The sequence below is a fragment of the Cibotium barometz genome, chromosome 38, assembly GCF_041138505.1.
Source record: "Cibotium barometz isolate CiBa-2024 chromosome 38, ASM4113850v1, whole genome shotgun sequence".
Lineage (NCBI taxonomy): Eukaryota > Viridiplantae > Streptophyta > Polypodiopsida > Cyatheales > Cibotiaceae > Cibotium > Cibotium barometz.
The window spans coordinates 26198660-26212633 of record NC_141083.1 but is presented as its reverse complement, the minus strand read 5'-3'; positions in this window follow the sequence as shown (position 1 = coordinate 26212633).

The window sequence follows — 13974 nt, the reverse complement described above, 5'->3', positions numbered from 1 at the left end:
TTTGACACCCCCTTTGATGTTTCTGTCAGCTTACTCTGTTGGTGAGGGGCACTAACAGTGTCTCTCTTTGCTTGAGCTGCTGGCTCCTTACTCGGATCCGTTAGTCATAATTTACCCCCACTTCCATACTCGGATATGGATCCAGCTTTGCATTCTGCACCTGAGGATGGGCTTGTGTCCTTGTGGCTTGGTCCAGCCTTTGTAGGTTCTTCCAACTTAGTCATGAACTTTGCTATATCATCCTAATTGGAAGGCCTTAGGGCTCCTGCTTGTGTAGAGTACACCAGCTGCTGCATACATTGTAGTGTTGTTTCCTTCCAAGCACTTAGGCTTTTTTGCGCCAACTCTTCCTGCATCTTAAGTTGCCACTCTTCCTTAGCCTTTTTATCACGATTGGCCTAACATTGGAAATCCTAAATCATTTTGTCCTTGGACTACAATTCCTTGGCATGAGATTTTCTCACAACATCCAGTTGTTCTGCTCTGTTCTTGATTTCAACATTAGCAACTGTCAACCATGTTAAGCTCATTAATGCTCAGTTTTCTTGCTTTGTCCCTTGTCATCCTTATGGGCGTGGTGGCTGCCTCTACTTCCGTCATCATTAAAGTTTTGATGGTCTGGCCATCTTACTCTTATTGTTCCTTGTATTCCTTGATGAGATGGTTGAGCTCTTCCATTTGGACCTATAGTGCTTCGTCATCGTTCATTTTCTCTTCCAATTTCTTTATGGCCACCCATGCATGTTCTTTTAGTTTATTTGTTGGATTTGATCCAATGCTGAGCCAGTCCACATCACTATCTCTTTGCCTTTCCCTTCTGCTTCTGCTGGTTTCTTTCCTTCTCCTTTCATGATTGCAAACTTCTTTTTCCACATGTCCAATTCTTGTCTCACAACTTCAAATTTTCTTTTTGTAGTTCTTTAGAGCCTCTTCCTCCACTACTACCTCTTGCTATCTTTTTAGGTCCACTCAATGTTGGGGCATCGGAAGCCTTTCCAAATTCTTGTCCCAATGATGTATCCAGATCCGGATGTCTTGACCCCCCATCTAGATTCTTGTCTCCTGGTTGATACAAAAGTATTTGTTTATAGGGAGGTGTGGGTGCTTCTATTTGCTACTTTCATTTTTTCTAAGTATGCCCCCCACACCTCCTTGACGTCCTCCAATGCATGTGTCTCCCATTGCTCCATCATTTTCGCCTCTAGCTCATAGATCTTTGGATATTCTTTGGCATCCAACACTGCCAATCATGCCTCCTCCTTCAACAGGTTCAATTTATCCTTTTTTGCTTTGTTTTGGACATTAATTATTATTGTCAGGTGTTCCTCTTTGATCAGCACAACTTGTGCTTCAATGATTTTTTGCCTCTCTATGGCCCTATTCATCTCCTCCTACGCATATGCTAGGCTTCTAGGTCTTGTCTAGCCATACTTCTTTTATTTTTGCAACCTCCTATCCTAGCCTTTTGTTGGCCTCTTGAAGAGCTGCTAGCTTCCTTTGTAGGTTCCCTACTTGGTTAGCTTCAACTCTCCTCTTGCGTAGGTCTTCTTGCAGTTTCTCTTATTGGCTCCTCAATTGTGCTCTGGGCACAAGCTGCATCTTTCTCCCTGATGATTGTTTATCGCTTGGTCATTTCCTTGATCCCATTAGTCATGCATCTTTAAAGCTCCCTGTGTGTACTGGTAAGTCCATTTCTATTATCTCCTAGAAACTAGGTGGGCTCACTACAATTAGGGCTGATTCAGGCATGGTGGATTCCATCTCCAATTGCATTGTGGCAGAGCGGACATCGGAACAGTAAGGCCCATCAGAGGAAACTGATGTGATGGGTTGATGTTTCTTGCACAAATGCTTCATGCTTTCTATTACTCTATCCTTTGGGTCTTCGACATGGATCGGCCCAGTGCAGCCAAATCCTCCTCCATCTATTGGCTATTTGGGACCTCCACTCCATTACGACCTCAATGGAAGGCTTCTTGGGCCCTTTTATTTGGCAGTTTAAGGAGTCAAACCTTTTCTCTTAAGAAGAAACGTTTTCTAATTAGAAGCTTTATTCGAATTTGAATTTTGGAGGGAAAATGGAATTTAAAATCTAGCGGACAAAACCATATCATGTAGCATATCTATGGAAAGCTCTTGATGCGTAGATCACGGATCTATAATCTCCGCTCAAATCGGAGCTTGTATGTAGAAGTTATGGAGGTCCGAAAATTGTAAAATTGCCTCCCCCCCTTTTGGGGGGAAAAAGTGCACCCTTTGACCACTTACACCTCTCTTACAAACCCAACATTTCAGTCCACATGGCAACCCCCCATTTGGCTATTCCTTAATCACCTTGATTAGGCTTGGGCAAATTAAAGGGCCCAAGAAGACCCCATTCACTTCCTAATGCTCCATAAGAATCTTCCTAAAGGATCTTCCCCTTCTTGTGTTGACTTTCTTTTCTCCAAACTCAAACAACCTCTTCTTACCCTAACTTGTGGTGGCTAGTGCTTGGGTTTTTCCAAACAGCTTAGACATTTTATGTTTTGCAGGGGCATGGTCCTTTGTACCTTCTTCCTTTTCCCTCTTTGCTCCTGTTTAAACTCTGCCTTTGAACAAGGTGTCAAGGTATGACCCAATTTTGGTTTTGGTGTTTGGCTTGGTGAGCTTTCCAATTTTCTCTTTGAGGTTGTGGTAGAGCACCTCTGCCCATGCCACCCATGTACCTGCCTCTTCAACTTTCACCAATCCAAATGTTTTCCTAGACACACAGTAGGGATCATTTCCACGATAATCTCATCTTCTTTGGCCTGTCCTCATCAATGTTCCTAGTTATTTTTAACTCCTTTTCCTCTCCTTTGAGTGGATCAAACTCTACCATGAGATATCCTCCTGTGTTGGATTGATTTCAACATCCCCTTATGTCAGCAAGCGGAACACCTCTACTACATACATGGGAGTGAACCCCTTCTTTTATCTAGAGGGCATCATCATGATATTGGAATGTTGAAGCTTCTCCAGCTGTTCTCCTACCTTGAAGTTCTGTTGGTGCTCTTCTTCCCAAGGCAGCTTTGCAAATTCTTTCAAGCCCATCTTCTCCAGCCACTCTATGTGCTTGCCTGCTTCTTTACATAGGGTCAATGACAATTACTCAAACTCGACCATCCTACCATTCAACAGTAGCTAGAGGAGGGTAAGAGAGAGCAAGGATCACAACAAAGTTTAGTAAAGATGGGGCATGAAGCACAATGAAGCTTAGTGAAGAGAGAGCACGGAACACAACTTTTGAACAATAGAGAGATGCAAACCAAGCAAGGCAGGCGTTTGAGTGAGAAATTGCAATACACCCTACTTTGTTATCGTGAGGTGCATGTCTCCCCTTAGTACAACCATAATTGCTTGATGTTTTCATGATTTTCCACAATACTTTTTAGATATTATTTCTCAGTGCCTATTGCACACGCCACAAGGTTATTTATAACCGGGGAGTGGTGGGGCAAAATTGATGTGACACCTTTTCCCTTCCATCTATGCACTTTTATGGGGCACCACCACTGACTTTCCCACCACCTCCATGCAAGTGACAACTCGCTCTTTGCTTTCTATGCATGCCAAAATTACATTTACATCGACATTTTCTAATTTTGGATCATGTGCTTCTCCCTTTTTGCTATTTCCAGAATTGTGTACCGATCCCAATTCTTGGTCTTGACTAGATTCGAATTCTCCTACCAACTGGATGCTTTTCGGTTCCTAACCTACTTGTCCTGTTTGTGCCTTTCCCATTCTGGCATCCTTCCATGATAAGGCTTTAGCCTATATCCATTCACTATTTTTTTTAACCTTTCTCCATCTAGGCTTGCCAGTTCAAAGGTTCCTGTCCACTCTGTAGTATGGACCTGTCCATCTCATTTTTAGCTTTTTTGGGCGAGGTCCCATCCTTGAGGAGAATAACAAGACTACATCTCCTTCCTCAATGATTTTGAATTTCGTGTTCCTGTCCACACTTGTTGGAGCTTCCTTCTCTTCTACACAATCTCAGTTGTCCCATGTACTCAATGGTCTTTTTTCATCTAATTGAAGGAGTTGCTTGATCCTGTGAATCTTTGATTCTTCCAAGAATAATCTTTCTACCACACCTACTCTAAGACTTTGTGTGAGGAATTCCATAGGCACTACTCCTTCTAGCCCATACAATATGATAAATGGTGTAAGTCCTTCTTGTAGGCCATCCTGAATGCCCATAGGGCCATTTCAAAGCACATCATGGATGGTAGAATGGCCCTAGGGCCATTCTAAAACACATTGTGCTTGAAAGAATGGCCCTAGGGCCATTCTCTACCCTCTTGTGCCAACTTATGGTGTATATTAGAATGGCTTTAGGTCCATTCTCTACATGTGCATGTATAAAACATCAAGATTGAATGGACAAAGGGCCACCCTTGAAAGAACAATGTGGTAAGAATGGTGCTAGGGCCATTCTAAGCACATCATGGATGGTAGAATGGCCCTAAGGCCATTTTTTCAAGCACACTATGTAGGTAAAATGGCCCTAGGCCATTCTATAGCACATTGTGCTTTACAAGAATGGCCCTAATGCCATTCTACCATTCACAATGTCAAGGTTATGAGGCATCCTATTTGAATCATTCGGCTGCCCTAGCCTTTGTCACATGTCAACTCTTTTGCAAATGTGAGGGTATCTTTTAATGTTGTTAGCCACCATAGTCCTACTTGGAAAACTTTTTTCTTGTGATTTCTCTAGAAAAGTGGCCTCCATTCATTCCTTGATGTGCCTCTACCAGCATAGCTCGTTGTTCATGTTTAGAAATACACCTTCTCAGAATTTAATCTACCTATTTTGTATAATTGTCCTACCACACCACCATGAATGACTTGCTTGAGAGAGTTATCTTTTTCCTTTGATCTCTTGACATGTACTCCAAAAAAGACAAATTGGAAAGGAATTGTAGCATTTCATCATACCAACTTGGTCTTTCCCCATCTCTACGATGAAGAGATATGTCTCTAGGAAATCATCCTCCACCCCTTTTGGAGCTTTTCTAGACTCTATTCTGGATAGGAAATGCACCATTGCATGTTTCTTTCGTGGGGTATGTTTGAAACTCCTGCACATCAACAACATCCCATCTAGCTAGCTTTTCAGTTAAGTCGGGCTTATTTACTAGATACAAGAGTGCCTTATGGTCCATATGAAATTCAAAAACATTTCCCAATAGATAGTGCTTGAATTTCTTGATTGAGTAGATCATTCCCTCTAGAGATTCCTTCTCTGTGGTGGAATAATTCCTCTTTGGTTTTGATAGTCTTCTTCTTGTATAATATACTGGTCAGATTCTTGCAAATCACTTCCTATGGCCAAGTCAAAGGCATCCATGAAAACATGAAACACTAGCTCAAAGTTCAGTTGTTACAGAATTTGCTGAAGATAGCATCCATTTTAGATTTTGGAAGGCTTCCTAACATGTGGTTAACCAGACAAATTCCACATCCTTCATAGTTGACTCTACAAAGGTATTGCTACATTTGCCAAGAAACTCATGAAACTGCTGTGCCACTTGATTAATCCTAAGAATTTGGCTAACTCCTCATTATTCCTAGGTGGTTGCAACTTCACTATGATCTTGCTTTTTTTGGGTCCACTACCAATCCCTCTGCAGAGCCTATATGTCCCAACAAAGAGCCACTTGACTGCAAAGGCACACTTAGCTAGGTTGAAGACTTAGACTAGCTATTCTGCATTTTTGTAGACATATCATCAAGTTCTTAATGTGGTTTTCTTTTCTCCCAAACACACTAACTTCATCTATAAAAACCCTCATGAAGGTGGTCAAATATCAATAGAATATTTCTTGCACCATTCTATGGAATGTGACTGGAGCATTCTTCAGTCCGAAGGTTATGACATTATAGGCAAAAGCCCCCCATTCAGTCACAAAGGATATTTTCTCTTTGTCTTCTAGAGCCATGCACACTTGGTTGTAACCACGGAATCCATCCAGAAATAAGTATATCTCTTGTTCTTCCAGCATCCAATATTGAGTCCATGAATGGTAGAGGAAATGGAGCTGATTATGTGGAGGCATTCAACTTTCTATAGTCTATGAAGACTCTTAGCTTCCCATTTTTCTTTGAGAAAATGACTATACTGGATTCTCCATTTCCTGAACAAGCACTTGAACCACTTTTTTACTTGGCACTATTTCCTCGAGTAACGTTTTCTTGTAGTTGGGTACCAAATTCAACATTTGATCTAGTGTTATATCTAGCTTCATTTTGTTGAGATCCTCCCACAGGTCATATTCCTCCTCATGGTTTCTACTCCTCACTTCTTGACTTGGCATACTTTGGCCTCAGTTCACCTTTCCTTGTTTCTTATTGGCTTCTCTTTCCTTTTCTTGACCTTCTCCTATCAATTCTTTTAACTAGACTTACTCTGGATTCTTTTCCAATTCCTTTTGCAAGATGCTTTGATTTCTCTAGGCTTTTGTAGGCTCCAGTTGAACTCTTGCATCTCTTATTCAGTCATCTTTACACTGCCTAGTGGCTTTTTGCCTGTTGTAATGTCTTCTCACTTCCTAACCAAGCTTGTCCTGTGTGTCAGCATGCTCATTGAGGAGCATGCTTTCTTGCATCATTCTTACCATTCCTTGTGCACTCTACACTAGTTTAGTGATTTGTTCTCGGACCCTCTGCACTATTATGGCTTCTATGTTTCTTCCAGATAAGGGTTTTTTCCTATCACTGTCTTCACAAATCCTTGCGACCTTTTCACACACTACCCTCACGATTGGTGGCTTCTCTTGGTGTTTTACTGCCCATTCATCCACTTTCACCATGTTTACTGTTGCATTAGCTCCTACTAAGTTTTCTTCCCTTTGTAGCCTTAAGACAAATTTAGGAATTTTGGGAATTATTCGAGTCCCATTTCTTATAGGATTGGTTGGAAACTCGGCATTTTTGTGTAGTTTGAGCTAACATCTATTTGTTGGTGCACTCTTTGTGCCATTAGATTATATCTTGACACAACTATTTGGCATATTTGTTTGTAGTTGTATAGATACATACGTCAATGCAACAATATTGGAAGGACAAGGGAAACATGACACTAAACTTAATTGAGATTATACAACACCTTTCATATGAAGAAGATAATGTGAAATACTATCTCCACTTTGAGACATTGAAGTAAAAACTTGAGCTTTATTTAATTTGCCAAAAGAATTCTAAATATCACTTAAAAAGGAACCTTAGAGATGAGAGATCTCTAAAGGGTGTGGTGTTAGAAACAACAAAACAAAAAGTAAATCTCAATGACAGTAACAATGTGCTAAGTTTATGATTGATCCACATGGGATAATAATGCCAAAGAACAGTTGGAAAAGGAACCTTAGAATTGAGGGATCTCCAAAGAGTGTGGTGTTTAGAATGGGATAATAATGCCAAAGAACAATTGGAAAAGGAACCTTAGAATTGAGGGATCTCCAAAGAGTGTGGTGTTTAGAAACACCAGAAGAAATCAAGATTGTTACATTCAAGTTTACAATTCATCCGAAGACAAAAACCCTTCGTAGACACTTTGTCAAGATAATAATTGAGTACAAATTGTATCTCAAACATAGCATTTTCTCATGTATTGCTCTAATACATACAAAGTTTCTCTATCATAAGCTGCTTCATTTAAAGTGTTGCAAGTATACTCCCGTTTGTTCTTTGCATAAATCCAACCAAGTTACCATGCGCTGATTGTTGTCTCCAAAAAACTTTGAAGCTCCTCTATATTTTGATTCCACATCTTTGGAAAAATCAAGTAGGTTCCAAGCATATTCCACATTACATTGTAGAGGGTATCATCAAAATTAGCGTGTTATTTCCATCTAGGTCATGAAAAATTCTCCATGCTACATCCAAGTTTTTGTGGTATACAAATCGATATCCAATTAGAAGATCCGTCTTTTGACATGCTGCCTGCCCTGCTACGACCTTAAACTTTTGTGGTGCCGAGGAAATCACAACTCAAGAATGCGTCGAGTCCTTTGTAGTCTATTAGTACTCCAAATCCATACCTCAAACCATTGCATACAAAAATCAAGGAAAGTGAATGCATCTTTGCAAATCAAATGCCAAACACTTGTATTCTCTTCCACAAGATGCATATGTTTGGCCCAGTCTGGACATACATCACCATTTTACATCTCAATGGTCTTAAGTAAAACACCATTGAGTTCAAGTATCAATACTCTTCTTTGTTTCCTTATTGTATCTGGGGGTGGTGGATCTCTTTTGCTTTTAGGTACATGAGTCACCAATGCCACCTCAATAGTAAGTTTTCTGTACACTTGAAATCAAAGCTATATGCTTCAACATATCCTGTTGAAAACAAAATGTATGGTTAATGGACATTCAAAATTTTAAATAAATATATTATGTGCCAACAACAAAAATTCATCCATGATATGGATGGTCTTAAACCTTCATAGACAAACACTCCAATACCTCAGAAGTTCAACCAAAAAAATAAAAGAGCGAGTATATTGTCAATGCTAAATTTCACATCAAATTTACTGAATATGATGTATAAAAGATTTTCACTGTTGAGATAATTGAGTCTATCCAAATTAAATTATAATATTCATAGCCTTACACCTTGACAAGGCAATATCTTCAATAAAAAACAAACACATCTTCATTGCAATCGAATTGCAAATATTGACAAAAGAGATAATCAAATGACAGTAATTTTGGAGGCATTTGATTGCATACAATAGTGTAAAAAACAAACACATCTTCATTTGCAATCGAATTGCAAATATTGACAAAAGAGATAATCAAATGACAGTAAGTTTGGAGGCATTTGATTGCTTGATACAATAGTGTAAAGATTTGGCTCGTACAATCCAAAAATTAAACCCATCTAAGCACATTGTTTTGGCCAAAGCCTAAGTCTATCTTATGGGGCTTTTAGTACAAAATGGCTCCAAACATTCTGCACCCAACAAGGCTTGATATTTGTGCAGATCCCATACTTCAAACTGCACGTTTAGACCTCAAAAATGGTTTCCTTCGACCTGCAGAAAGCAACAACTAGTATGGGTTAGGTTAGAATCTAATTATACTGTCACTCAATGTTTAATGAAACTAGACATTATCCTACCCACCATAAGCTCAAGTAAGCCTTTTGTAGCCTTGATATGTATGCTTTTGCTGCAACTCCACTTATGAGATGACCACGATCATATCCCAAGCGAGTAGCATAAGCAATAGCGTGTTGATCACTCAAAATCCTTCTTTTATAACACACTTTTAACAAGCTTAGCTAGTCTTTGGATAGTAATGGTACTCCAACTTTGGATGCCAACATTGCTAGATCCTTGCTTATGGATTCTACTTCTCTTTTTTCCCTCTTGATTAGACATACTTTAGCTTATCACCATATAATGGTAAGTGTGAAGATGAGTTTTTCGCTTCATCTGAATATTCGTTGAGCTCTTCTCGCAAAAATTGGGAGGTGAATTGGAGCCATTCTTCCAGTACATCTTGAAAATCGATAAATAAATTATGACCATGTGTGATAGGAGATTGACCTAGACAATTAAGAAAAATAATAGACCTAATGTCATTTGTATTATTTAGATTTAAAAGGTAGGGTAAAAGGTCATTGCACAGTACATAGTCGTGCCCTCCTTGAAAACTTTCAAGGAAGAGACAGTTGTCTTTTGGATTAACACATCCCTTGAAAGGGCTATCATCAATAAGCAATGTATTCTTCTTATTGCAAATATCTTGGCACTGATTCCAAACCTTGAGTAAAGGTTTAAACATAGCCTCAACAGTAGGCTTATCTGGCCTATACACTTTTTGAAGATTATGGATATAACATTCTTCTTGTCCCCATACCATAAAGAAATGATATTTCTTATGTGCATACGGTTCAAGAGTGTTTACATAGGCACAAACATTCTTGTGTAGCATGGTGGACCAAATACCAACATTAAACTTCCTAGAGGCCTACTCTTTTGTGTATCAGAACATAGCTCCTCAACATGTTGCTCTATTTCTTGCGCACTTAACTTGTGATTGTTAGAAGCAGCTGTACTTGCAAAAATAACTCTCGCTAAGAAACATACTTTTTAACACACAAAATTACTGAATAAATCATCTTAAATAACATCATATTGAAAAAGATCTACCTTTAGATTTCTTGGCACCCTCTGTCTCGCAGAGTCCTTGATTTCAACTATTCTCTTTATTCGTAGCATATGTAGCCTCATCAATTTCTTCAACACCCTCTGCCGCCACAAAGTCCTTGATTTCAACTATTTTTATTCGTAGCATATGTAGCCTCATCAATTTGTTCGACAATCTCTTCTTGTCTCTCCTTGGTTGCAAAAGTCTCTTGAAGCTCTTCATTAACTTTATCTTTATTCTCACTAACCTCAACATTAACTTGCGAATCAGGAATGTCCTTAGTCTCTTTAGTCCTATCACTTGAAGGCCTTGAAGATGTTTGTTGCAAAGCTGAATCATCGATGTGATCTACCTCCACCATGTTGTCTTCATTATTTCTAGCATTTGAATCATGAGAGTTGATCTCTCTAGTAGGGCTTTCATGATGATGTTCTAGTTGAGCAATGTTATCTTTGTCTTTCCCTTCTTTGCATATATCTGTAAGATTAAAATAAAATGCTATTACTTTTAGGATTTAAATAATACACCAAGGATAATACTAGTCATTTTTATATGTACACATATACTTTGTATCCAAACTTAGATTACTCAACATTGAGTGATGTCATAATGAATTAGGAACCATATTACATGCCAAGACTTTCACATAAGGGTCAAACTTGAGTTTGAGCCTCACTTACAAGGGCAAAGTAAAGATCGCTCAACGTGAGATTGTGCCTTATGTTAGAAGACATCCCCAAGGTTGGACATAAGTGGAGGTACGGCTCAAACTTAAGTTTGAGCCTCACCGCTACACTAGGATATGGAGTAAGTGTAATTTCTTAACAGTAAGTGTGCGTCATCATTTGTATTAGACTCAAACTTAATTTTGAGCCTCACTGCTACATTAGGATATGGAGTAATTTCTTAGTAAGTGTGCATCATCATTTGTACCAGGAGACGTTGGCATGGAATAAAGGATAATTAGAATAGAAATATTCACTTTAATAGAAAAATGTTAAAAAAGCCAATGTATTAATCAAAAGACTAATAATTATTTCAATAAATCCACACTTTGAACAAGACCTATGTTAATATTAGTTGTTGATAAGCTCCTTTCAATGATCACCATTCGTTATACATTCATAAGCACTATCAATGCACTTTTCTACCTTTCTTTGGTTGAGAGCTTGATGGGCTATGAGCATGGAAAGCCTTGTTGACATCTGTATCCCCAATCTTCTCAACAGCCATAGCGACCCCAACATTTGAAGCTTCCATGGCTTTTGTAGTATCCAATATATCATCACCATTCCCACCTTCATCATCATCATTTTCATGCCTTCCAATATCTTCAAAATTGTCTTCGGCATCCTCATTGAATAGAGCATCATTCCCTTGGTCCTCTTCATTCCTTTGCCCTGCATCTTTAAAGTCTATAGCATCCCCAACTTCTTTATCATCATCTATGTCATTTTTGTTGTAAATATCATCACCTTCGTCTTCCTCCTCTGTACTTGGCGGGTCGTCAATGTGAAGATTTTGAAGGTTCTCTTTTTTTGCATCATCTAGTGTTTGCATTTTTGTGCCGCTCACGCCAAATTCATAGTGCACCTTTGTTGACTGGCTAGAAATCCCTTCGATAAGCATTCCAATGGTGATGAAATCAACAAAACACACAAGAATATATTCATATTGTTAGTTTAGTGTGTTCAAAGCAAGTGCCTTTCGACGATGGGTGTTTTCTAAATCCTCTCGAAAAGTTAGATAACCTCCCAATTTTTTGCGGGCAAAAAATGAAAAATTTTTCTAACTTTTTTTTTGCACCCCCTTATCCGATGCGGTGGCGGTATTTATGGTGCGGTGTGTGGGTCTCTCCGAGTGGTGCGCTGTTCACGCACAGCCACCTTCTTTTATTATTATTTTTTCTTCTTTGAAGTGTGTGTGCAGTGAACTCAATGCCTGTGGAGCTGTGAGATTTGCAGTGAACTCAATGCGTGTGTAGCTGTGAGATTTGCAGCGAATTCGAAATGTTCAGTCTTCATGTGTGTATAGATTTCAGTTTCTCTACAGGTGTAGGTTTAACACAAAGAACTAAAATGCAAGTTTAACAGAGAACTAAAATGCACAAAATTAAAGATGCAAAAAACTAAACTAAGCTAAGAACAAAAAATAAAACGAACATGCAAAAAATTGAAACTATAAAAATTAACCTCAGACAGCAAAAATTATCCTCAAAAACAAAATGATAGAAATGCAAAAACAGGCCTCTCTCTTTCGCACACAAATTGAAATTTACAGGTTTAGCGCCTACCTCCAATCCTTCCCGTGTGTTGAATCCTTGTCTTGACCTCAAGGGAGAAGCGTAGCTAGCCAATCGCACTCAAATTGCAAGACAAATAAAGAGAATTTAACAACATATTAGTCTTAAATAAATACCAAAATTAGTCCCAAAGTCTGCTCTCCTATCCAACAGTTTTGCAAACCGATTGGAGCTTAACAAGGAGTGGTAGTGTGTGTATGGTGCTCAACTAATGTAGGCACTCGCTCCCCGGCAGCGGCGCCATTGTAGAGCAGTTCTCTCTACCGTGCAATTTAGTGCTCATAGAGTACTACCGATCAACAAATGTGTTAAGAAACACAATGTCAATCCGAGGACTCGACCCGATTAGTGCATGAAGGCTTATCCCATGAGGGAGAGCTCACATACACAAACCACCACTTGACGATTCAACCATTCAACACCTCAATCAATCTCTCAATCCCTTAAATCCACTACACTAATCAAGAGAACAAGCAATGCATAGCAATCTCTTAATCCCATTCAAACATTGATTAAATCTTAGCTTTCCCTAATGCCTGCAAACCCATAAGCGTGCATCTACTAACCCACAAGCTTAAGCAAGCATAGAATGTAACATTCACAAACCCACAAGCTCATAGAGAGAGTCTATCCATGAATAACTCATTGCCAAAATGAAGTGGGCAAGAGCTTACATCAATGGAGACTACACACACACACACTACAAGCATGCAGCATACACAAGAGAAAGAAAGAAGCATTCAACCAATCATACATTAATCTACTTCAATGATGCTAAAATAGATTAAGAGAAAGAAGTGGAGTTATACTCATTGGAGCTTGATGCTCATTAGAGTACAATAGAGAGAGAGTTAGAGAGTTGCCACAGCTTGAGAGCTCAAGAGCTTCACTCAAGATTTACATTGCACTTCGGCACAAAAATATGAAAAAATTATATGCGTCTTTATGTTCCCATGGCTATAATCCCGCTCTCTCGCATTAATTGCTTCCGCTGCCTCCTTCCATAATCCGTGTTCCCGTGAGTGTTTCCATGGAACAATGACACATGTTGAGATGGCAAAATCAATCATACAAGGCTTCATAGATAATAATGCCGATCAAATGCCACATAGGTCAAGGACAACTATGCATGGAGCCCGCGAGACCCAACGTGTTCTACCAGCAATGTACAAACAGGTGGACATATTGCGTGAAGTGAATGACACACTTGTCTCATTCCGGCCACACTGTCACAACCATCATTCTCAAGATTGTGGAACACAGAGTTCAAGACAGCTAGTTTATCAAAAACCAGCACCTTCTCAAAATGCGACATTTGTATAGCAATCAAGGTCAAGTTGGAATCAACAAAAAATCAAGAGGAGCGTGTCAGATACATGGCGGCACAAAGAAGGGCACACATGTTGCAGCAAATGAGTTGTAGAAATCTATACTACGCTTGGAGGAGCTCTTCCGAAATGAACCCAAACAGGTATTTGTGT